The sequence below is a fragment of the Hyperolius riggenbachi genome, chromosome 8, assembly GCF_040937935.1.
Source record: "Hyperolius riggenbachi isolate aHypRig1 chromosome 8, aHypRig1.pri, whole genome shotgun sequence".
NCBI lineage: Eukaryota > Metazoa > Chordata > Amphibia > Anura > Hyperoliidae > Hyperolius > Hyperolius riggenbachi.
Genome location: NC_090653.1, coordinates 274701891 through 274728934, shown reverse-complemented (window position 1 = coordinate 274728934; position 27044 = coordinate 274701891). Strand labels below are relative to the sequence as shown.

Sequence of the window (27044 nt, the reverse complement as noted above, 5' to 3'; positions counted from 1 at the left end):
CACACACACACACACACACACACACACACACACACACACACACACACACACACACACACACACACACACACACACACACACACACACACACACACACACACACACACACACACACACACACACACACACACACACACACACACACACACACACACACACACACACACACACACACACACACACACACACACACACACACACACACACACACACACACACACACACACACACACACACACACACACGTTCCCACATTAGGACCGCCCATATTAAAATCTACTGCCTTTCTATGAATGCTAGTTTCACAGTAGATTTTTATTTATTTTAGCTCTCTTTTCCACAGATGACTGAGGCAGGGAACACACTTGGCTGGTTTCCTGCGCGTTTTCTGCACAGAAAAACTGAGAACTCATGATAATCAATGTGCTAGTACACACTTACTGAGTTGTTCGCGCGCAGAAAAAAAACTGACATTCTGCATGATGACTCAGCACATTTTGGCAGTTTTCGCTATCAATTACATCAGCTGCTGTGAAAAAAAACGCGTGTGTTTTCCTGCATGGAAACACACTCGGTGTGCAGAAAAAGTATGCAGAAAAACGCGCGCGGAAAACTGAAAGTCAAGTGTGTTCCCTGCCTCAACTGCACGCTCAGTAAGCAGTTTACAAGGTAGCAGCGATCTGTTACCAGGCTGCAGCAACGGCTCACTGCTGCCTGCCAACTGCTTTCTGAGCACACAGTTCAACTGTCTGTGAAAAAGAGGCCTAACTCTCATATTTTATTTAATGTCCTTGCAATGTACCTCAAAAAATAATCTATATAATTTTGACATCTGTGCATAGAAAACTGAGGGTGTGGTTATATACTGTAAAGACCCAGGCTTCACACTAGCGGTATAATGTTTTTGTTTTGTTTTATTATTAACTGGCTACATACCTCTCAACATTTATTGGAAGGATTTGCTATATGGGTTGAGAGAGTTTGAGCCAATGAGGTTTACCCGGCCCGGTATCAGTGTGTGTATTTTATATAGACTTGTTTTGAAAAACAATATTTTTCTATCTAACCTATCGATTTGTCATTGTTGTATGCTACAAACTTCCTATACATATGTTTAGGGGGTGGAGGCAGGCAAGAACTGTCTTGCCTTGGGCACCAAAAGGGCCCAAACCAGCCCTGAACGTGGCCATACCTAGTTCAGTGTTTTAAATATATGTGTGTATATGTTTGTGTATATATATATATATATATATATTTTACCTAAAAAAAATCAATTTACCTGGCCATATCATATTGTTTGAAAAGTCATTGAAATCAATCATATGCTAGTCCATTATCTTAAAAACATCATTCAGAATTTTTGACCATGGCCAATCAGATAACTATTGGAAGATTCTAGAAAACAAATCTTGTTTTCTGTCAAAAATAATAATAATAATAATTTCAATCAAATACTCATAATTCTTACCTGATGAGATGTTACAAACAATGAGGATGAATATTCCTACGAATAGGAACATTCTGTGGCTTTTGTCTAAATCGACAAAAACAAGAATCCTAGACAGCTAAACGCTCGCTGCTAACAGCTGCTCACGCTCAACCAAAAGGGTGCCAGGTGCTGGATGCTGCTGCTTTTATACCAGCAGCTGCTCTGATGTCATAATGGTATGTCCTATTGTGATGTCATGAGGAGCCTCCTGGTGGTTTTCTGTTTACCTATGTTTCCATGGAAACCACTCAGACTGCAACAAAACTGTTTCTGCATGATGACTCAGCACATTTTGGCAGTTTTCGCTATCAATTACATCAGCTGCTGTGAAAAAACGCGTGTGTTTTCCTGCATGGAAACACACTTGGTGTGCAGAAAAAGTATGCAGAAAAACGCGCGCGGAAAACTGAAAGTCAAGTGTGTTCCCTGCCTCAACTGCACGCTCAGTAAGCTAAGTAAAAATACATATGTTTAGGGGGTGGAGGCAGGCAAGAACTGTCTCGCCTTGGGCACCAAAAGGGCTAAAAACAGCCCTGAACGTGGCCATACCTAGTTCAGTATTAAAATATATATATATATATATATATATATATATATATATATATATATATATATATATATATATATATCTATATATCCTTATTTTACTTAAAAAAAAATCAATTTTCCTGAACACTCATATTGTTTGAAAAGTCATTGAAATCAATCATACGCTAGTCCATTATCTTAAAGTGAAGGTCCAGGGAAACTGCGCAGTACAGCCCGGAGGACGTCCGATGACGTCAGCGCGCCGGCGTGGGACGCAGAAGAGCCCGGCCATGGAGCGCAGAAGAGCCCGACCTGGCAGCCGGCCTGGCCAGGTCGGGTCGGCCACCGAAGACGACCGGAAGCCTCTGGAGCGGCGGCGAGGGCACCTCCTGCCTGCCACGGGCTGGAGGAAGCCCCAGGTAAGTGGATAGGGATTTTTATTTTTTTCAAGAGTTCCCTGAACCTTCCCTTTAAATAATGGACTAGCATTATATTCTGGCGTAAGACTACTTTTTAACCCTTGAAAATCTTCTGAAAAGTCAGGGGTCGTCTTATGCGCCGGGTGTCATTGATGCCGGGTGAAATGCCCTGTCCTGTTACCGACTATCAGATCTCAGTGCTGAAGACTGTAGTGAAGCGGCGCAGGTGCACTTGTGCAAGATCTGAGAGGCAGAGAAGGAGGTAAATAGGATACAAGGGTGGGCGCTAGTCTACTTTAGGAGACCCAACCAGGGCCGGTCCTGGACTTTCTGCTGCCTGAGGCAAAGATCGTGAAGGCGCCCAAGGGGCCCCAGGCCACCCCCCCCCCCCACCGCACATACGGCTATCATATTGGGGGAGGGGGGGGGGGCATTAGGAGCACATACGGCTATCATATTGGGGGAGGGGGGCATTAGGAGCACATACGGCTATCATATTGGGGAAGGGGGGGGCATTAGGAGCACATACGGCTATCATATTGGGGGAGGGGGGCATTAGGAGCACATACGGCTATCATATTTGGGAAGGGGGGGGGGCATTAGGAGCACATACGGCTATCATATTGGGGGAGGGGCATTAGGAGCACATACGGCTATCATATTGGGGGAGGGGGGCATTAGGAGCACATACGGCTATCATATTGGGGGAGGGGCATTAGGAGCACATACGGCTATCATATTGGGGGAGGGGGGCATTAGGAGCACATACGGCTATCATATTGGGAAAGGGGCATTAGGAGCACATACGGCTATAATATTGTGGGGAGGGGGGCATTAGGAGAACATACGGCTATCATATTGGGGGTGGGGGGCATTAGGAGCACATACGGCTATCATATTGGGGGAGGGGGGCATTAGGAGCACATACGGCTATCATATTGGGGGAGGGGGGGGGGCATTAGGAGCACATACCGCTATCATATTGGGGGAGGGGGGCATTAGGAGCACATACGGCTATCATATTGGGGGAGGGGCATTAGGAGCACATACGGCTATCATATTGGGGGAGGGGGCATTAGGAGCACATACGGCTATCATAATGTGGGGAGGGGGGCATTAGGAGCACATACGGCTATCATATTGGGGGAGGGGGGCATTAGGAGCACATACGGCTATCATATTGGGGGAGGGGGGGGGCATTAGGAGCACATACCGCTATCATATTGGGGGAGGGGGGCATTAGGAGCACATACGGCTATCATATTGGGGGAGGGGCATTAGGAGCACATACGGCTATCATATTGGGGGAGGGGGCATTAGGAGCACATACGGCTATCATAATGTGGGGAGGGGGGCATTAGGAGCACATACGGCTATCATATTGGGGGAGGGGGGCATTAGGAGCACATACGGCTATCATATTGGGGGAGGGGGGGGGCATTAGGAGCACATACCGCTATCATATTGGGGGAGGGGGGCATTAGGAGCACATACGGCTATCATATTGGGGGAGGGGCATTAGGAGCACATACGGCTATCATATTGGGGGAGGGGGCATTAGGAGCACATACGGCTATCATAATGTGGGGAGGGGGGCATTAGGAGCACATACGGCTATCATATTGGGGGAGGGGGGCATTAGGAGCACATACGGCTATCATATTGGGGGAGGGGGGCATTAGGAGCACATACGGCTATCATATTGGGGGAGGGGGGCATTAGGAGCACATACGACTATCATATTGGGGGAGGGGGGGGGGGCATTAGGGGCACATACGACTATCATATTGGGGGAGGAGGGGGGGGCATTAGGAGCACATACGGCTATCATATTGTGGGGATGGGGGCATTAAGAGCACATATGGCTATCATATTGGGGGAAGGGGAGTGGACAATAGGGGCACATATAATTATCATTGTTTGTTAGGGACACATATGGCTATCCTACTGGGAGGAGGGGTGATCATTAGGGGCACATATGGCTATAATATTAGGAGGGGGGGGTAATTAGGGGTGCATATGGCTATAATACTGTGGGGAGGGGTGGTTATTAGGGGCACATATAGCTATAATATTGGTAGGGGGTAATTAGGGGTTCATTTGGCTATAATACTTAGGGAAGTGGGCAGTGCTTGAGCAAATGCTCCAGAGCCTGTAAGTGCTGCTGGGCCCTGCTAGGTCTCCTCCTGACTTGTCTCAGGGTCTGGAGGGGGGGGGGGGGGGGGGGGCAGGTTACTTTTGCCGAGGGGCCCCATTGTAGCTAGAACCGGCCCTGCAGTCTACTACCACATTCCAAATAAATATACCACCAGTCAGTGTCAGTCTGACTACATAACATTAGAAAATACAAAAAAGGAACCCGACCGTGAAGAGCAGCCAGAGGCCAGAGCCTGGGGCAGCCGCAGCAAAGTGACTCACCGAGGATGGTGGGGTTCGGCGACGACGATGGCGGAGGGCAAGCCAGGCGTCGGGCACGAGCCAGCTTCCATCTTGCGCTGGCGGGCAGAGGGCAACGAGCTTGCTCCTCCATCTCTCGCTGGCGGGCAAGGCCGGGTGGCAACGGCGGGCTCATCATTGTCACGGTCACGGCAGCACTCAGTGACCGTGACTATCATGGCGATGGCGGGCGGCAGGCAGCGTGACTCCTCCAGTCACTTCCGGTCCTGGATTCTGCAGGCGAAGCGGAGGCAGCGCAGCGGTGCAGCCAGGACAGTCTCACAGAGGCCTAGTAGGCGGCAGAGCTCACCTCGGACTCGGAAGTCCAGCATGGTGGGTGGGCGTGGGCGGCACGTCACGCAAGTGGCAGGGCTGGCGTCACTGTGCACACAGGGTGAGGGTCACTCACCGATTCGGTGTGCTGCGTGCTGCCACTGCCAGGCAGGGAGACTTCACTGTCTGCAGCGCAGGCAAATTGAGGCGGGCGGCGGCGGTAGCCGGTAGGTAGCACACTCCAGTGTGACCAGTCAGTCTCTCCGGAAAGGCGGTAAAAACCAGGCGCAGGCACTTCCTCTTAATGCCTGGTGCCGCCCCTCCACTTCCTGCCGCCTGAGGAACCCGCCTCACCCCGCCTCATGGGCGGGCCGGCCCTGGACCCAACGCAAATCCCTATAGACGCTTTCAGCTGTGCTGCAAAACGGAACAAATTTCTTCCGTTTGCTTGTTTAAACCCCCCACAAGCCTTATATCCCCTGGTAGCTAAGCATGTACTCTAACGAATTTTGTGGATTTTGGTAAAAAAAAAAGTATTAACTAACTGTATAGGAGCCGCGGAACGGCCGTAATTTCGGGTCTGTCGGCCATCTTGGTTCTGCTCTGCAGGTCGTTTCTTCCTCCTCATTGGAGGGATTGTTGGGTGGGGGCGTGCCACCTTTTGTCGGCAGCTAACAAACCTTTCAATGAGGAGGAAGAAACGACCGGCACAGCAGAATTAAGATGGCCGACGGAACCGAGATTTAGGCCGTTCGGTGGCTCCTACACGGCCAATTTAAACTTTTTGTTACCGAAAACCTCAATATTCGTTAGAGGACATGCTTACCTATCCATGGGTATGGCTTGTGGGGGGTTTAAACAAGGTGAAAGTAGACATTTGCTCTGTTTTCCAGCACAGCTGAAAGCATCTGGGGATTTGCAGTGGGTCCCCTAAAGTAGACTAGCGCCCAAGGGTGGGCCAGAAGGGTGAAAGAAGCATGTTTTATGGGCACAGCACGATCTATTCTTCCATACCGCTCTGATAAACAGGGAGACGGAGCTGACCAATCAGCTTAGTGAGAGAGAGAGAGTTGACCAATCCAACCAGTCAATCGCCTATATACAGTTATACTGGGTACCACATACAGGACAGCACCAGTATCTGTTCATATATAGCACCAGTATATGATTTTTTTTTTTATTTTCGTGTGTGTGTTGGAAGAGGGGTAGTCGTATACGGCGAGTATATCCCAAACTCTATATTTTAACTGGAAAAGTTGGGGGGTCGTCTTATACGCTGGAATATACGGTAATCTATGTAATTTTAACATCTCTGCATACAAAACATATCAAATAATCTTTTTCTGACAGTTTTACTGCTGCAATTTAAGATTTACATATTTTTGTTTGCAAAATTTAGAAAAGTCACCTTTTTTTGTAAGTGGCAGGGACAGCCATACTATCTCAAGCAAAAAAACACATCTATAATAGTGGCCACACGCCATACAATCCAAAGATCCAATTTTTCACCAATTCGAGGATTTCGATCGGTTGTCCTGAAAAATCGAGAGATTTTCTTTGTTTTCGATCGATAAATCCGATCCAATTTCCCCCTTTTTTTTCTATTTTTGGAGATTGTACGTATTGAAAATTTCAGACCAACTTTATCAAGAATTGTATGGTGTGTGTGATGGATTGTCAATTACTTGATGTACAGTTCCAATCAATTTTTTTCTGAGCTTTCAATTATTTTATTCATGATTGGGTAAAAATTGAACATAGGTGTGTGGTACATTGGTTAGATTTTTGAATTGTTACAATCTGTCAAAAAAATTGATTGGTATTCTTCAATTGAACAGATATTTTATAAAATTGTATGGTGTGTGGCCACCTTATGCTAGGTATACACCATACAATTTTCTGTTAGATTTACTTGCCAGATAGATTTTTTTTTCCAACATGTTGGAAAACAATCTATCTGGCAGGTAAATCAAAATCTGCCAGAAAATTGTATAGTGTGTACTTAGCATTAAAGATGGCCACACATTAGACATTTTTTTTAAATATCTGTTGAATTCAAGAATAGCAATCAATTTTTCTGACTGATTGTAATGTTAGTTACACATCATACAATTTTCTTGCAGATTTACCTGCCAGATCGATTATTTCCAATTGTAAAGCAAATTGTATGGAAAAGACGGTTTCTCAGGTCTATGATTACCTGAACACTGGCCGGTGCCTAGCCTCAGCTGGACTGCTCATACAGCTCATGTAGCATCAAAACAAAAAAGAGACGGCACACCACTGGCTCTGCAAACTTGCTGTGTATTAAGCGAATCAAACACTACATGTTACGGATCATTGATCCTTCATCAGGTGTATAACAACAGTGAAATGTTTAAGAACAGGTATAAATACACAATCAAGTGTGGACAACCACACCCTTAACAGCTCCACCCACATAACCTTAACCCCTTAGTCCATGATGCACAGTTGGATCATATAATATCACCCTAGTGTGAATACAGCGGTCATATGGCACTCCATCTTGGCTACCAAAAAACATAATATAAAACTGACCGTGCTTCTGGCACTTCCCCTCAAGGACTGCCACAGAACCACCTGTGAAAAAACATTGGATTGAAAACAAATGCATATACCAGCCAGAAATTATATCGTATCCCTACCAATAAGCTGCACGAGGTATATTATAATATAACATAATGTAACAGAGCCAGTGGTGTGCCGTCTCTTTTTTGTTTTGATGCTACATGAGCTGTATGAGCAGTCCAGCTGAGGCTAGGCACCGGCCAGTGTTCAGGTAATCATAGACCTGAGAAACCGTCTTTTCCATACAATTTGCTTTACAATCGATTGTTTGACTGCTCAGTTATGGAAAACGGTGCGAATCAAGACAGTGGCGAAACTACCAGCACCGCCAATGCATTACCAGCCACACAACAAGCCCTCACGTTCTGTTATGGCGAGGAGGACATACAACGCATCCTAGATATGGTTACGCTGGATGACACAGACCCGGGCATGCTAACGGAGGGTGAAAACCTGAAAGACACATTATATTACCTCAAGCGCAAAGAATTACAGCTATCCATGCACCAAGTATTTCTGGCCGAGTATGTTAAAAACCGACGAATTCCCAGAGGATACAGAGTGGGACTGCGCTCCACACTATTGAACCATGACCAATTGTTCCTACAAAGGTTTTTTGAAATCCTGAACAAGTGCAGCATAGATGTCATGGTGTTGACCATTGAAAGGTTACAGTTCCATCTCACAAAATTAAGAGGTGAAATCCACATTGCTGATACAAAGTTAAAGAACAGCACTGACCTTGATGATTATAATGATATGCTTGTCGAGATAGAGGATAGCATCAATGCGGAGAAACGCACTCTGGCTGCACGCAAGCAGATGAAGTTGAAGCGCGATGCAGATGACTACAGTGCGGACCGTGTCTATTCCTGGAAAGAGGAGAGGAGGAGAGTGCGCAATGGGGCCCCCATGCCGAGAGGCGCACTGGGAGAGGACGCTGATGGGAACCAACACAATGGTTCCGGGAGCACAGTGTACCCAGGGGGACGAGGCAGCGCTGACGCACTTCCGGTCGCGAGGGAAAGACGCGGACACCGCCGCAGAGGCACTAGGAGTAGAGGAAAGCCGCGAGGAGGCAGAGGAGCGGCACGGTCAAATCGACATGGTTATGGATGGGACACTGCTGATTCCATGACTGACGACTCTGACCAGCAGGATTTTCAAGAGGCCCGCGCTCCCACTACAGGGGGCGCGTCAGAAGATGCAGGAAAACGAGGAGGCAACTCAGGCCCCAGCAGACTGAATGCACGCCAGCAGAGGGATTATTATCATCTAAGGAAGAGAACATAGACAAGGTGAGCAATATCATCAACATTTCCTCCTACAGTCTTGACACAGCTGAACTATCAGTATTGGAGAAGGGATTGGGGTTTGTGCCCACCCATCTGGACTGTATATTTGACTGGGAGGTGGACTGGTTTAAGTTCATACGGAGGCTTAAGCTGAAGGCTTTTTTCAAAGATAGTCTGCCAGACAGTGGGACTGACAATAGACTGTCTAGATACACACAACGTTCAGATTGGTCACCGGATGAGCAATTTCCAGCTATAGACATGTTTGAAAAAGCAGTCAGGCAGGAAATTACCAGACATTGGGACAATACTAGATATGCTCATCCCAATTTAACCGCCACTCAGAATGCCGCCTTGAAAAGATTGGCTGATAACCCTGAGATTATAATCACCAAGGCAGACAAAAGGGGGGGCCACTGTGATTCAGAATGCAAGTAGTTATTTGAAGGAGGGTTTTAAACAGGTGCAGAACGAAACCCATTATACAAAATGCGACAGTGATCCAACACCTACAGTGAAAGAAAAAGTGGATTCATTATTGTCTGCAGCTGTAGAGGATGGGGTCATTGATAGTAAGCTGGCCAAGGGTTTGACAGTAGAACACCCTAGCATACCTCTGCTATATCTGTTACCAAAAATTCACAAACAGCTGGTAGACCCCCCTGGACGACCGATCGTGTCCAGTAGGGGGTCTGCGTTATACCCATTGGCAGGTTTTCTGGATACACATTTACAAACGGTAGTCAGCTCATTCCCCCACTGCCTAAAAGACACCACAGATTTATTAGTGAGGCTTGAGGCCCTGAATGAGGTGCCAAGTGACATCATTTTTTGCAGCCTAGACATTCAGAGCCTCTTCACGGCAATACCTCAGGATGAGGCTATCGCCGTTATTGAGGACAAGTTACTCGAGACCAGTCTCCCTAACGGGATGGTATACTTTTTGCTCGATTGTTTGGAACTCATTCTTAAATCTAATTATTTCAGGTTTCACAATGATTTTTACATACAACGCCAAGGGGCAAGCATGGGATCCCCGGCTGCTCCCTCTATTGCCAATATATTCGTGGAATCATTGGAGCGCACCATGTTTTTATGCAATCCAAAATTCAATGGATATATATATCAGTATTTCCGTTTTGTTGACGATGTATTACTCCTGTGGAGGGGCCCTGAGGAACTTCTCCATGAGATGGTGAAGGAGGCTAACACGGCGCATCCGACGATTAAATTTTCTCTTGAGCTATCTAGGGACGCCATAAATTTTTTGGATGTGTCTCTTAGAATTTCCGACGGTCGGTTTGTCACGAAGTTGTTTCGGAAGCCTACAGACCGCAATAATTTATTGCGGTCTGACAGTCACCATCCCAGACATGTGGTAAAAGCCATACCCAGGGGACAGTTCCTCAGGGCCAGACGTATCTGCACTAACAAGGATGATTATTCTAAGGCGGGTCAAGTGCTGACCGCAAAATTTGCACAGAAGGGGTACAATTTACATCAATTGGCAGTGGTCAATAAAGAAGTTGGTGAAACAGATAGGTCCACTCTGCTAGAAAGTACTGCACGCACTAGACAGCAGAAAGGTGTCCCTTTTGTGATCAATTTGGGTAAAAATACTGAGTTGATCAAGAACACTGTACGGAGGTTCTGGCCCATGTTGAGGAATGATAGGGAGCTAGGTTCATTGTTTTGCAATGAGCCCCTATTCTCTATAAGAAGAGGCAGGACTGTATATGACAGGGTGAGACGTACTGATACAGCCCCCATTGATGCTAACACAATAACAGGGAGGGCAGGTACTTACCCATGCTTAAACTGTAATGTGTGCAGTGGCATCATCAAGGGTGAAAAAATTGGACATCCACATACAGGCCGGGATATTTTAATTAAGGGTAGACACTATTGCTCCACTACATGGGTGGTGTACGGGCTGAAGTGCCCGTGTGGACTCATGTATGTGGGGGAAACCACCAGAACTGTCAGGACCCGCATACAAGAACACAAAAGGGCCATCACTAAATATGCGGAAGGAGAGCGGAAAAGCTATGACACCTCTGTGGCCAGACATTTCTGTGCAGCAGGTCACAACGCTGCACAATTAAGGTGGTGTGTGTTGGAGGCTTTAGCCATGCCCAAGAGAGGGGGAAATCGGGAGAAGTTGTTAAAACAACGAGAAGCGAGGTGGATCCACGATATGGATGTGGTAACCCCCAGAGGCATGAACGAAAGATTGCCCCTAAAATGCTTTTTGTAATATGAGTCACATAGGATGTGTTTTTATATGTTTTTATATGTTACATTATGTTATATTATAATATACCTCGTGCAGCTTATTGGTAGGGATACGATATAATTTCTGGCTGGTATATGCATTTGTTTTCAATCCAATGTTTTTTCACAGGTGGTTCTGTGGCAGTCCTTGAGGGGAAGTGCCAGAAGCACGGTCAGTTTTATATTATGTTTTTTGGTAGCCAAGATGGAGTGCCATATGACCGCTGTATTCACACTAGGGTGATATTATATGATCCAACTGTGCATCATGGACTAAGGGGTTAAGGTTATGTGGGTGGAGCTGTTAAGGGTGTGGTTGTCCACACTTGATTGTGTATTTATACCTGTTCTTAAACATTTCACTGTTGTTATACACCTGATGAAGGATCAATGATCCGTAACATGTAGTGTTTGATTCGCTTAATACACAGCAAGTTTGCAGAGCCAGTGGTGTGCCGTCTCTTTTTTGTTTCGATTATTTCCAATGTCTGATCTGAATTTCGATGCATTTTTTTGATTTTCCGTTTTTTTTTTTTTGTTTTGTTTTTCTGTTTTTTTCGATCAGTTTTCATTTAGTTCTATGAAGATCGACCAAAATTTGTTTTACAAAATCAGACAATCGAAAAATCGATCGAAATTCAGATCGGACATGTTGGAAATAATCGATCTGGCAGGTAAATCTGCCAGAAAAATTGTATGGTGTGTACCCAGCTTTACATTGGAAAAATCCTGACCAATATACCACTTGCCTATGTTAAATTTTTCCCCAATCATGAATAAAATAATTGAAAGCTCAGAAAATAAATGATTTGGATCGGTACATCAAGTAATTGACAATCCTTCACACACCATACAATTCTTGATAAAGTTGATCTGAAATTTCCAACATGTCCAATCTCCACAAATCGAAGAAAAACTGGAAATTTGATCAGATTTATCGATCAAAAACAAAGAAAAGCTCTCAATTTTTCAGGTCAAAATGATCGAATTGGGGAAAAATTGGATGTTTCATTTGTATGGTGTGTGGCCACAAGGTGTACAGAAGCCCACGACCAGCAACCAGCAAGCGATCCGTCCGGCAGATCAACTCGCCCCCAGCAACGGCCTATCCCAGTGTGTGTTTGTGAGCTAATTAAGCTGTAATTGTTATAATTGGGTCTGTATTGGTTGTTACAACTTTCTGAATTTCCAGGATAATACTTTTTACTGTAAAGACCCAGGCTTCACACAAGCGGTATAATGTTTTTGTTTTGTTTTCTGGCTACACACCTCTCAACATTTTATAGGAAGGATTTGCTGTATGGGTTGAGCAAGTTTGAGTCATTAGGGTTGACTCACATAGTTTAATTATTTTTCGCCTTAAAGGTCATCCGAGATGAAAATAAACTTATGAGATAAACATTTGTATCTATCCTCCATCACCCAAAAATGACCTTCTTTAGATATCCCACCGTTTTATTTTATATTTAAATCTAGTTTTTAAGTTTTACTGTTTAAGTGTCTCTGTTCAATGACACCTTCATTAAAGTATGCTAGAGGTCAAATCTATGAATTATTGACCCTCTGTATCTCTTTTCTGCTCTCAGAAGCCATTTACTTGACAGGAAGGTGTTTTATGGCTGTAGTTACTTATCAGCAAGAGTTTTGTCCGACCAGGTACCGACCCAGACAGAAACTGTCACTTGCATACCTGATGTTTGACTCTTTCAGGCAGATAAATTAAAAAAAAGGAACCCAGCATAATTATTTGTGTGCTTGGCACTGTACATACACATGTCTATCTCATCAAGTCAGATGTCACCTCGGTTGTCCTTTAACTGTAAGGACAGCTAATGTATGAGATAAATGTTGGGGCTGATTTACAAAGCTTTTCTGTAGAATTTTCTCACCTTTTAATTATGCACTCACAATGTATCTACTCCTAAAGAGAATCTGTACTCTCAAATTCTTACAATAAACAGCATACCGTTCTATTCATTATGTTCTCCTGGGCCCCTCTTTGCCGTTTCCACTGCTCCACAACGCAGTCCTGGCTTTTAATTGCCAGTTTTAGGCACTGTTTACAAACAAAAAACATGGCCGCTAACCAGGAAGTGATGTTTGTATATATCTCATGTTACAGTATACTACAAGTTTTTATTACATAGAGAATTATCTGTACTCTAGTCGGGGATTCTCACAGTTCTCAGCATGACACAGGCAGCTTCCTTCCCCCTCAGAGATCTCTGTCTGTGAGTAGTAAGCAAACCACACAGAGCCTGCGGGGGGCATGGAGGGGGCATGTATAACTTCTGTATAACTTCTCCCTATCAAAGCAGAGTCAGCACATTCCTCTCTGGGTGGACAAGGCTTGTCAAAGAAAAGAAGATTAGATATATTACAGAGCCAGTGCAAATAGAAAAGGCAGCAGTAATCCAGACCACATTAGAACAGGTATAGGAACTTATAGGATACAAGAAATAAGGCTGAACATTTTGTTACAGAGTCTCTTTAAGGCTAGGTCCACACTTGTCCGTTGCAGATCGGATCGGTTTCAAACAGATCCGATTTGGTAATTTTTTTTTTACTCTCCGTATTTTAACTCTTTTTGATGTATTTGCCGCATACGTTTCCAGTCTGTGGAAATGTATGCCCTGGCTGGGGGGGGGGGGGGGGGGGTCGACTTGGATGGGAAAAGCAGCCAGGACAGGGGTGGCGGCGAGGAGGGGGGTCGCCCCCTCACCTGGGTCCCCACTCCCTCTTGGCTATTTGCATTCCATCGCTTGCCGCTTGACTTCCTGCAATACAATTCCTCTATACTTCGGAGGGCAGCATTGCAGGAAGTGAGGCGGCGAACGGAGGAAGTAGGAAGGTAAGGCCTCCCTGGTCGCTGCCTACATACATTTTAACAACTTTAAATTAGCTGGAGGGGGAGCGGGGACATAGACCCAGCTGAGGGGTCCCCGCCGCCCGCTGCCACCCCCGTCCTGGCTGCTAACTCCTCCAGCATGGCGGCCCCCTCCCTACCCACAGGCGGGGACACAGAAAACAGATCCTGTGTAGAGGGGGATCAGCTTTCCTATTGATTTTCACTACCCCTCCATATATCCGGGGTCCGTGAAAATCCTGCAAATCCGGACTGTCCGTTCAGTTTTCCTATAACAGATCCTCCGGAATGCAGACGGGGGAAACAGAGTGAAGACTGCTGCTATTTTTAACATTGGTATCCGTAGCTCTGTTTATGATCCGGGCCAAAAAACTGAGCCACGGATACGTTGTTAAAAAAAAGTTTGAACCTAACTCATGATTTATCTCTTTTTAACTGACTTAACTCATGGTTTTATTTAAATCGTGAGTTGTTATTTAAAGTGAACCCGAGGTGAAAACAAACTGATGAGAAAAACAATTGTATTTAGCCTTCTACTCCTAAAAATAATTTTTATTTTAGATATCTAATTTTTTTTATATTGAAACATTTACAAAGTAGGTTGAATGTTTTTACTTTCTCTATTAAGTGTCGAGGAGTTAGAAAAAGATCATCAGTTCATGTATTTTATCCCTCCCTGTCCTCAGAAGTTTTATTCTGTCAGGAAAACTTTTATGGCTGCAATTTGCTTATCGGTGAGGTTTACTGTATTCCTGACAAGGTACCGACAAGACAGAAGCTGTCACTCTCATGCCTAAAAATTAACTCTTTAAGGCAGCAAAATAAAACAAGTAAATCAGCCTCAGTGTTCTCCCCAGGACTAAATAGGTGGGCGGGCCACCCAGCTGTTTTTAAATCACCGCCCAGGTGCTATCATGCGTCTGGCTGGGGTGCCCCATATGTCATCTCTGGGGTGCCCTGCAGGAGTGCCCTGAATATTAGTGAAACACCAGGCGTTCCATTTTGTGGGTGACGCTCTCCGCTGGTAATCTCCAGCCTTGCTCAGCCTGCAGCTATAGGCTGAGCTGTCAGCACAACACTGCCCCCTGCCCAATCACGATCATCTGACAGGAGGAGTGTAATGGTATTCAAACGGCAGGGGGCTAGCGATAGCTTGAGTAGCTCCGTCCTGCACGTATATACCTCAAGAAATGTCAAGAAATTGCAAGTCACAAAGATTAACGCATTTGGTAAATCAAGCAAAAGTGTTCAGGATTTACCTCCAGCTCTGACCAGCTGTAAGCTCATGCTCTCCCTGCGGTAACATATTGACAGATGTGGCAGACAGCCAATAAGGAGCGCCGCACAGCCCTGCTCCTCAACTGATCTGGTCCGATACCCTGGAAGGCGGGTCTTCACTCTGGCAGAGCAGGGGAATTCAACATTTTATTAGGATTTTCTGCATCCCTTTAGATGGGAATATCTGTATACTCTTAAACAGAAGAGCTCCCGTTTGTGGCTGCAGCACATCTAAAGGGATGTCATGGAGGCATAGGACAGAAAACCCTGGCACATGCACACAGCCTGACCTGCTCCACATCTGGTAAGTGACACTTACCAAGCAGGGCTTAGTAAACTGAAGCATATGTGTTTGGTAAATTACTGAACTTCTACCTCATGTGAAAAATCTTAGTAAATTTGAAAAAAAAAAAGTGTAAAATACCAAATGAAGTATTTTACCGACCACAATTATTGTACTGAACTGACCTTAGTGAATTGAGGCCATAGTAGACATTTTACTCCAGCAGTCTTTGACAACTGACACCTTCTGGAAAGAATGAGGAGCAATGATGATTGGATTCTGATCATTAGGATCACATAATTATCACTTCCTCCCTTCGTCCTCCAGGACGGCCCCTCCTGAGATTGTGTAAGTCCCCCCTCCCAAATCGGAAACACCTTAAGAGAATTAAAATAATTAATTGATGCAGTATAAATCCCACCTCCTCACAATCTCCCACAGTTTTTTGTTTGTTTCCCAGACCTCACCACGGAAGCACCAGGGAAGGTTGTTCCTTTCAGTAGGGGAGCCTGTTGGCACCTGCTGCACCATTTTTATTGGTTTTTCTTTGTTTTTTTTTTTTTTTGTAAAGTATAATTTAGGCTTGTTACTGGTGTGCGGCCTAGAATAGGAAGCTAAGCAGGAGGTTACCTGTTTTTTTCCTATTTTGAATGAAGGGGACTGGAGAGGTTCCCTCTCTTCATTATACTTTCTGCGGGCATGGCGGCGGTAAGCAGAGATGCCGGATTTTCCGCATGCCCGAATATGACGCAAGTTTGCATGATAGGTCGCATGTATGCATCATTGGATACGCGTGAGCGCGTGGTGCGTACTGCGTCATGCATAAAACGTCATGCGTACTGAACGTGTTAGACGGCTGAAAGTGCGAGTTTTGTAAACCGCCATGGCCACGCTATTCACGCAGACGCTACAGCTCTGAGGGGGTCATGGTGCAGTCAAGTGGGCCCACCACAGAAGCTCAGGAGAGTGCTGCAACTGGTGAGACTGAGCAGTCAGGTCACATCCACCGGTAAGCAAACACATTGCAGTGTTTATTGCAGACTCCTGTCATATTGTTAATGGGTACATGTTAGTAAGACTCTTGGTGTTTGAGTTGTTTTGTACTACAGAAACTCAAAAGCACTTCGAAGTCTAGCTGATGTACTAAATGTGGTTGCAAGTTGCCTGAAGGAACCTCTAAGACTTTGTTTGGTCTGTTATATCAAGTCTAAGTCTTATGCTCCTAGACCTGAAAGTACCACAGTAGCTTTATTTGACCTGATGAAACCCATGAAACAGGAAATGGCTACAACTTTCTCAGCTTTCAGGGCAGCTTTACCCTCTTGCCCTATGCAGGCTACACCTTTTTGTTCTGGCAATTCCCTCGAATTCAAGCGTTCATACCACAGGGAAGCAGCCATATACATAATCAATTGCTTGATTGTTGGAATCATTTAAATCTGGGTCTCAAAGTAGATTTTTCCACAATCAGGGATTGTGCATTTTGATTGAAGCATGGCTGATTACAATGAATGGCTGTAGTGCGGATTATGCAAATACATGCATACATATTTTGGTTGGCCATAATATTCTGAAAGCAGTTATCCTTTCATGTAATTTGTGCACAAATGTTATAACAAGTTTGGGTTTTCTGTTAATGATTTGTGTGCATACATTTTCAGACAATTATATGCATGCTTAGTTTATCTGCCAGCAGGTGTGCTTTACAGATCCTGAATGCAATGCTACTTATCAGATAAGAATTATGTGCAGGTTTTAGCACATGGATATTCTGAATGCAATGGTGCATTTCAGATAGGAGTTATGTTCAGGGATTGGCACATAGTCTGAATGCAGGGTTCTGAATGCTATGCAGAATTACATGCAAAAAATATGCACAGAAACCTTCAGTTTGCAAAGCTAATTTCAGATAACAATGGTGTGTAATAATTATACACAGACATTCTGTTTGCAATAGCAAGTGCTCTTTTCAGATAATGATGCTGGTAGCAGATGTGCTTTCAGAAGATAATTTTGTGCAGAGAATATGCACAGGAGTCAAGCTATTAGCAGATGTGTTTTTACTTAATTATGTGCAGGGATTTGCACATAGACATTTGAATTGCAACACTGTTTTTTTGCATATAAATAGATGCAAGGTTGATGCATAAGTTATTCTGATGGCAAGTTTGTTTTTTTAAAAAAAAAATTTTTTTTTTTTTTAAAGGGACAGTGGCTAGTGTGGTGGTTAAGGGCTCTACCTCTGACACTGGGGACTGGGATTAGAACCTTAGCTCTCCCTGTTCAGAAAGCCTACACCTGTTCAGTAAGGAGTCCTTGGGCAAGGCTCTTTGGAACTGCTACTGCCTACTGAGCGTACCTTAATGGCTGCAGCTCAGACGCCTTCCGTCCGTCGGGACAGAAGCGCAACATAAATGCTGAGGCAGCAATTCATGATTCAATCCCAAGTCTTTTTCATTTGCAGTCCTGAGTACTTCCTTGATGGGTTACAAGTGTTCCCAGGATCTTTATGAAAGAACATGATTTTAATAGCAGCAATCTGAGTATACAGAAGATATTTTCTAGCTTTACCTAGCTGTGAAAATGAAGGAAGACCTATGATAATATGCAGGTTGTTTTACAACTGTAGAGTATTTAGGATGGATCTGCAGAAAGGATTGGATCTCAAAAAAAAAAAAAAAAAAAAAAAAAAACCTGATAGTTTTTCAGAGCAAAGGCGGTCACAGACAAGCTATGTCTTTCATTTTGCCTGTATTCCAGTTGTTGCTTATGCACAAGCTGTCTACAAAATATTTCAAACAGCAATTCTATGTCAGTGGTTGGATAGAGAAATCGATCTGGATGTCAGATCCAGTGACACTCTCCCTAAAAATGGACTTCTCAACCAAATCTGCAATCGAATGGATTATAAAATCCATTCGTTATTACGACAGATGCAAGACTATGGAGTGGTACAGGGCATCTGAATCTCATTTAAATGCATGACAGGTGTGCTTCACTGGAGAAAATATTCTCTTTAATCTACTGGCAGTCTGGAGTACTCTCCAGAAATGAGAGAATCGGTTGGAAAACAGATTCGTGAATCTTCACACTGGGAATTACACTTGTGACTCAATTTAAACTAACAAGTGGGACTTATAGTCCACCCATAATCTTAAACTTCCTATGCTCAGACATTCTGCTCGGCAGTGAACAAGGTGCTTCCTTGAGATCAGCTTATCTCAAAGGAAGGGATATTATTCTAGCATGTAGGTTGAGTTGCAAACAACCATCTCAGAACTGGCGTCCAAACAAATATGTTTGACAATTTGCAGCTACCTGGTTTCTGCTTGGAACAATGTTGTTCGTTTTTTCTCCAGAGAGTGTGAACACTTTTTTTGCGGCACAGGGGGGAGCATACGTTTTTGTTTTTTCCCCCTTGAAGGGTACTTCGAAAAGGGATGTAGGATCAGACCACAGGTATTCTTTTTGCGTCAGACTGACCAAAACAGGTTTGGCATCTGTTGTAGCCCTACCTTTGGTAAAGGTGCCATTGTTCTTGCAGATCTTGGATGATCTTTGTGAAGCAGGGTCAGGCCATTTTATAGTGGCCTCTCGATATCTGAAGGCATGGTCTGTGTAAGAATTTATATGCTGGTTGCCATTGGCAACAGCACCACACACCTTTTGCTCCGGCACCAGAAACTCCTCAGCATACAGGGGATAGAGCGGAGACAGCCTTCACCTTTCAGAGGGCTTTATTACGCATTCATGGGCATGTGACCCACTTCATTAATTAATAAGCCATTGCTTTATAACCTAGTTACAAAGAATGCAATGTTTTGTAAATATCGGCTTTGTTTACGGTGTCTGTCGGGGGCAGTTAGACCTGATAACCCATTATGTGACCTTCCAACAGGGACATGTTCCTGGTACATGACTGTATCATTTCTCTCCGAGAAACTCTGCTTAAAGAGACCCTGTATCTCAAGTCTTTACTAGACTTCAGTATCCGAGACTAGAATTCAAGTATACTTACATTCCAACAGTCTGCTCATCCTAAAGTGAGGCTGCCATTCGTCTGAATTAGTAAGGCTATCACTATACAGACTTATTTCTTAGATGTTTGTTGGTGGTGACAGCGGTGGCTAGGTGTATTGGAGAAATACAGGCCCTATACATTTAACCACCATCCATGTCTGTCCTGAAGAATAGAATTGATTTCAGGTTACCGCTCTTATTTCTACGAAACTTAGGTCTGATTTCCACAAGGATCAGGGAATCTTTATCTTTTCCTTATGTGCTAATTTCTCAATTAAAAAAGAGGGAAATTAAGCTCACTGGATATGAGGGTGAAGCTACCGCATGGGCCTCTTAGGTCACATTCATAAAGCTCTATCGTTTTGGATCTACCAAGAAATCAATCCTTGGAGTGGTCCTATCCTGAGAAGAGGTTATATTCTAACTCTCATTGGTCACCTATGGTGGAGGCAAGCAGAAGCCAAAAAGTATGGTTACCGGTAATTAGTTTTCCACGTAGCCTCCACAACAAATAGATATACCCACCTAAATCCATTGCTAAATCTCCTACTGATTCAAGGTAATATTCAATGCACTCAGGATAGGTAGAATGAGGTGGTACTTATATTGCATCTTAGACTTCATGTCCCATTGGGAAGAACCAAGGACTGGAGAAATTCAGCTAACCTTCTGATAGCTTTCGGAGGTTCTAGAACAGGAGTTCAGGTCTCTAGAGCTACGGTGTCTAGATGGATTAAGGAGGTTATTACTCTTGCTTACTCAGAAGCTCAGGTAATAGCACCTGCTCATATTACAGCACACTCGACCAGATCTTTATCGACGTCATGGGCAGAAAGGTCGGGAGTCTCTTTGGAACAGATTGTCAGGCTGCGACATGGTCCAGGCATTCGACATTCGTTAAGCATTACGGAGTTAAACTCCTCTCCATTCAAGACCAATCTTTTGGTCGTAAAGTTCTGCAAGCAGTCATCCCACCCTAGGGTAAATTTCTCGCTAAATCTCAGGAGGGGCCGTCCTGGAGGACGAAGGGAGGAAGTGCCGGCTGCTTACCTGGTAGCAGTGTTCCGGCGAGTCCTCCAGGACGGCCGCCTAGTTCCCAACCCTGACTTTTAACTTTTATTTATAAGGGGAGTGTGGTTCGTTATTCTTCTCTTTGCATAAACTGTGGGAGATTGTGAGGAGGTGGGATTTATACTGCATCAATTAATTATTTTAATTCTCTTAAGGTGTTTCCGATTTGGGAGGGGGGACTTACACAATCTCAGGAGGGGCCGTCCTGGAGGACTCGCCGGAACACTGCTACCAGGTAAGCAGCCGGCACTTTCCCAGGATGTCTATCAGGACAGCACCCCTCCTCCTGTTGAGACTTGTCTCCCCACCTACTCTGGACAGGAAGCTAAATATAAAAGATGTGCATAATAAGCAGGCAGGCAGCATTAGTAGAGGTAACTCACAAAGAGCCTTCTGTTTGTTTTTCTGTCCTGGGCGGGAAGCTTTGGGGGTCTCTGTGGTGCTATCTGTGTCAGGCAGCAATGGGCAGATCCCAGCTGAATGGCGGTCAGGGAGGCCGGATTGGGACTGCACAGCGTGAAGGAGGCTTCTCCCTACTCGGCGGCAGCTATATGCGCACAGGAAGTCCCAGTCATGAACAGGAAGTACGTCACTCGCTGGCATCCCGCGTGACTCACAATGAGGTAGTGATCCTGCACATTCAGTGGTGGATGGGGCTGCAGCAGTGAGCAGTTCAGACCAGGTGTAGGTAGTTCATGGCTTTATAAGCATTGTTCAGCAGTCCTTGTTAGAAAAGCACTTTTTAAAAAAAATGCAGCGCTTAGTGGAGTGTCGGGAGACGCAAAAAAAAAAATTGCGCACAAAATCGCAAAATGCTTACGTTTGCGATTTCAATTTTAGATGTGAACAAGGCCTCAAACTGTCAGAAACAAATTATTCCCTATGTTTTCTATGCAGAGAGGTCAAGATCATATAAATTATTTATTTTTAAGGTACACTGCAAAAACACTAAATTAAGAGAAAAAGAACAAATTTACTTACGGTAATGTCTTTTCCAGGAGTCAGAAGGACAGCACCCCTCCTCCTCTTGAGACTTTTCTCCCCTCCCACTCTGGGCAGGAAGCTTATGATAAAAAATTTGCATAACAAGCAGGCAGGCAGCATAAATAGAGATAACTCACAAAGAGCCTTCAGTAAATAAAAAAAGATTACACTACTTGATGCTCAAAAATAATTTTTAATATAACATATACAGTGGGATGTGAAAGTTTGGGCAACCTTGTTAATCGTCATGATTTTCCTGTATAAATCATTGGTTGTTTTGATAAAAAATGTCAGTTAAATACAGTGGGTTGCAAAAGTATTCGACCCCATTGAAGTTTTCCACATTTTGTCATATTACTGCCACAAACATGCATCAATTTTATTGGAATTCCACATGAAAGACCAACACAAAGTGGTGTACACGTGAGAAGTGGAACGAAAATCATACAAACATTCCAAACATTTTTACAAATAAATAACTGCAAAGTTGTGTGTGCATAATTATTCGGCCCCCTTTGATCTGAGTGCAGTCAGTTGCCTATAGACATTGCCTGATGAGTGCTAATGACTAAATGGAGTGCACCTGTGTGTAATCTAATGTCAGTACAAATACAGCTGCTCTGCGAGGGCCTTAGATGTGGTCTAAGAGAATATTGGGAGCAACAACACCGTGAAGTCCAAAGAACACCCCAGACAGGTCAGGGATTAAGTTATTGAGAAATGTAAAGCAGGTTTGGTCTACAAAAAGATTTCCAAAGCCTTGAACATCCCACGGAGCACTGTTCAAGCGATCATTCAGAAATGGAAGGAGTATGGCACAACTGTAAACCTACCAAGACAAGGCCATCCACCTAAACTCACAGGCCGAACAAGGAGAGCGCTGATCAGAAATGCAGTCAAGAGGCCCATGGTGACTCTGGATGAGCTGCAGAGATCTACAGCTCAGGTGGGAGACTCTGTCCATAGGACAACTACTAGTCATGCACTGTACAAAGTTGGCCTTTATGGAAGAGTGGCAAGAAGTAAGGCATTGTTAACAGAAAGCATAAGAAGTCCTGTTTTGCAGTTTCCCACAAGCCATGTGGGGGACACAGCAACCATGTGGAAGAAGGTGCTCTGGTCAGGTAAGACCAAAATTGAACTTTTTGGCCAAAATGCAAAACGCTATGTGTGGCGGAAAACTAACACTGCACATCACTCTGAACACACCATTCCCACTGTCAAATGTGGTGGCAGCATCATGCTCGGGGGTTGCATCTCTTCAGCAGGGACAGGGAAGCTGGTCAGAGTTGATGGGAAGATGGATGGAGCCAAATACAGGGCAAACTTGGAAGAAAACCTCTTGGAGACTGCAAAAGACTTGAGACTGGGGCGGAGGTTCACCTTCCAGCAGGACAATGACCCTAAACATAAAGCCAGGGCAACAATGGAATGGTTTAAAACAAAACCTATCTATATGTTAGAATGGCCCAGTCAAAGTCCAGATCTAAATCCAATCGAGAATCTGTGGCAAGATCTGAAAACTGCTGTTCACAAACGCTGTCCATCTAATCTGACTGAACTGGAGCTCTTTTGCAAAGAAGAATGGGCAAGGATTTCAGTCTCTAGATGTGCAAAGCTGGTAGAGACATTCCCTAAAAGACTGGCAGCTGTAATTGCAACAAAAGGTGGTTCTACAAAGTATTGACTCAGGGGGCTGAATAATTACGCACACCCCACTTTGCAGTTATTTATTTGTAAAAAAATGTTTGGAATCATGTATGATTTTCGTTCCACTTCTCACATGTACACCACTTTGTATTGGTCTTTCACGTGGAATTCCAATAAAATTGATTCATGTTTGTGGCAGTAATGTGACAAAATGTGGGAAATTTCAAGGGGCCGAATACTTTTGCAACCCACTTTATATCATATAGGAGACACGCACAGTGATATTTGAGAAGTGAAATGAAGTTTATTGGATTTACAGAAAGTGCACAATAATTGTTTAAACAAAATTAGGCAGGTGCATACATTTGGGCACTGTTGTCATTTTATTGATTCCAAAACCTTTAGAACTAATTATTGGAACTCAAATTGGCTTGGTAACTCAGTGACCCCTGACCTACATAAACAGGTGAATCCAATTATGAGAGAGTATTTAAGGGGGTCAATTGTAAGTTTCCCTCCTCTTTTAATTTCGCATCCCACTGTATATATCCCACACAAGGGTGGGTCGTAGGGATGCTGTCCTTCTGACTCCGGGAAAAGACATTACCGTAAGTGAATTTGGTCTTTCCCAGGACGTCTATCAGGAAAGCACCCCTCCTCTTGAGAAATAAACAAGATAAGCTCTAGAGTGGGACAACTGCCTGTAATGGCGCGTACACACGCCATACTTTTGCAAACAACAGGTCCGTCATTCCCTCCCACGAGGCGGTCGTTCTGCCGACAATTGCACGTGAGTACAAGTTGTTGGCAGACTGATAAGACTGTTTTTAACTGATCCGCTTGCCGTGTGTACGTGCCTTAAAACTTTTCTCCCAAAGGATAAATCTGTACTAGTCAAAACCATTAAAAACACAAGCAAATTCCAAATTTGTATTATAATTGAATGGTATCACAAAAAAAACCTATTTTTTCTGAAAAAAGAAAATGACTAAGGCTTCTTTCCCACTAAGATGTTGCGTTAGATGCCACGTTAAGGTCGCATAACGTGCCCCTAACGCAACGCATAGTTGGGTTGAAGTTGGACGTCAGATTGAGCCGCGTTATGCGGCTCTTCATGCGTCTGTGATGCGTACTTTTGGACACATGGGGCATCACGTGGTCCCGCCAGCCAATCGCCGCACAAAGCAGCCGCTCCAGGAAGTAAACACTGCATGTCACTGAGTGCAGTGAATATTAATTAGCCATGTGGCTGGCCGCGAAGGAGGGGGAGAGACCTCCTCCAACATTACTGAGCATGTGCAAACAGTCTAACGCGGCTTAGCCGCGTCTAACGCACTACATGCACCACTTTGTTTGAACGTGCTGCGTTACAATGTAACGCAACGTGGGCACTGTGAACAGCACATTGATTTTACAGTGCTGTGCGGTGGGCTGCGTTACAGGCTTGCACTATTGTGCGTCTGTAACGTCTTACTGTGAAAGCAGCCTACATGTGTTTGGTTGGACTAAAAATTTCCCAAAATATTTCCTCTCAAGCAGAGGTATGGTAGAAATATAAAAATTGGTCCTTCTGACACTAGATGGATGTGTAACCACTTTATCCACCACTACAGTATATCTATGTCCTCTGTTACTTCAGCTAAGCCACAAGGACATAGATATGTCTTGTTGTTGAAGCATAGTTGTGCAAGATTTGGCATTGCTCCTGTGCACACCTCTGGCACTATCTGTTGCAGCACTAATTGTTGAAAGGGGATATATGTCCTCTGAGCCAAAATACTTTTGTTTTCTCCGTTAATAGTGAAAATACCCACTATAGCATTATTTCAGAATTAAATATCCTCAACATAAATTGTGACAGGAATATAATCTAAGTTTTGTGATAAACGGTAGAAATAGCCAAACAAATGTGTGGTTTTTTTATACCGCTATTTATTTTTAAACTGGAATTGGTGAAACTGAGAAATAATGTTTTTTTTTCAATTTTTTTCCTATTTTTCCCATAAAAATGCATTGAAAAAAAATTGTTCAAGGAAAAAAAAAATGCCATAAAATGAAATCCTAGTTTGTCTTGTCTGGTCTTTAAAGAGAACCCGAGGTGGGTTTGAAGAATATTATCTGCATACAGAGGCTGGATCTGCCTATACAGCCCAGCCTCTGTTGCTATCCCAAACCCCCCTAAGGTCCCCCTGCACTCTGCAATCCCTCATAAATCACAGCCACGCTGCTGACAAACAGCTTGTCAGAGCTGGCTGTGTTTATCTCTATAGTGTCAGTCTGCTGCTCTCCCCGCCTCCTGCAGAACTCCAGTCCCCGCCTGCATCCCTTCCCTCCCTGCTGATTGGAGGGAAGGGACGGGGGCAGGGACCGGAGCTATGCAGGAGGCGGGGAAGCAGCTGAGACTGACACTACAGATGTAAACACAGCCTCACAGCATGGCTGTGATTTATGAGGGATTGCAGAGTGCAGGGGGACCTTAGTGGGGTTTGGGATAGCAACAGAGGCTGGGCTGTATAGGCAGATCCAGCCTCTGTATGCAGATAACATTCTTTAAACACACCTCGGGTTCTCTTTAAGGGGGAAACAAGGTCAGGATGCGAAGTGGTTAAACGTCTTTTTACATTGGTGCACTCTGTTAGCGGTTCAATTGTTCCAAATCACAAAAGTTCCATGAAGAGTTGCACCAGGATTACCGCGGAAGTCGCAGGGTTACGCACTGCAAGTTTAACGTAACTTCTTTAGCACCCGGAGCACTTCCATTGCTACACACAGGGGTGTGTCATGTCTCATTGACTTAAATGGCCGCTGTGGCGGGGCAGAGTACGTGACGTCCCTTGCCACATTGTGTAAGGGCTGGTTCCCACTTCTCGCTTTTTCAGCGCTTTGCTGAACACCAGTGATCAGCAAAGGCAAAGCGCTGCTGCTCCCTATGTATACATTCACACTGCAGCATTTGTGATTTTAATCAATCGCAAACGCTGCGCACGCATCGTCTTTGAACGAGTATCACAGTGCAAATCGTGCTGAATCGCAAGATTTTGCCTCCCGAATCCCGATCACGGACCCGAACGCGATCACAGGGAAGCGCCAGCCAAACGTCCAATGGGAACCGACTTTTAACCACCTTACGACCGCCTAACGCCGATTGGCGGCCGCAAGGTGGCTACCCCAGGACCGCCCAAAGCTGAAAGACGTCAAGTCCTAGGGGAGGAGATTGCAGGGGATCTCACACATCCGCGTTGAGTTACAGAGCTCCGCTCCAAGGCAATCGAGGGGATTGGCTGTCGGGGGAGGGATAAAATAAAAAGAAAATGCTTTTTCTATTTAAAAAAAAATACAATTAATAATAAAAAAAAAAGTAGATCGCAGCAGCAATCAGATGCCACCAACAGAAAGCTCATTTGTGTGGCTCTGCAGTGATCTGTTAACTCTGCAAAGCACTGAATTGTAAAAAATTGCCTGGTCACTAGTGGGGTGTAAGCCTGTGGTTCTTTAAGCAGATCCGAGATGAAAAACTAACTATGACAAGTAACTTGTCTATATAACTTATCTAAAGTTTTTCAATTGATTATACAGCAAATCGAACTGC

General features: G+C 44.5%; 1 protein-coding gene across 1 annotated transcript in view; it reads left to right on the top strand.

The window, feature by feature from the left end:
- Positions 1–27044, top strand: part of C8H9orf78 (chromosome 8 C9orf78 homolog) — a 75968-nt gene that overhangs the window by 10043 nt on the left and 38881 nt on the right. The window lies entirely within an intron of this gene.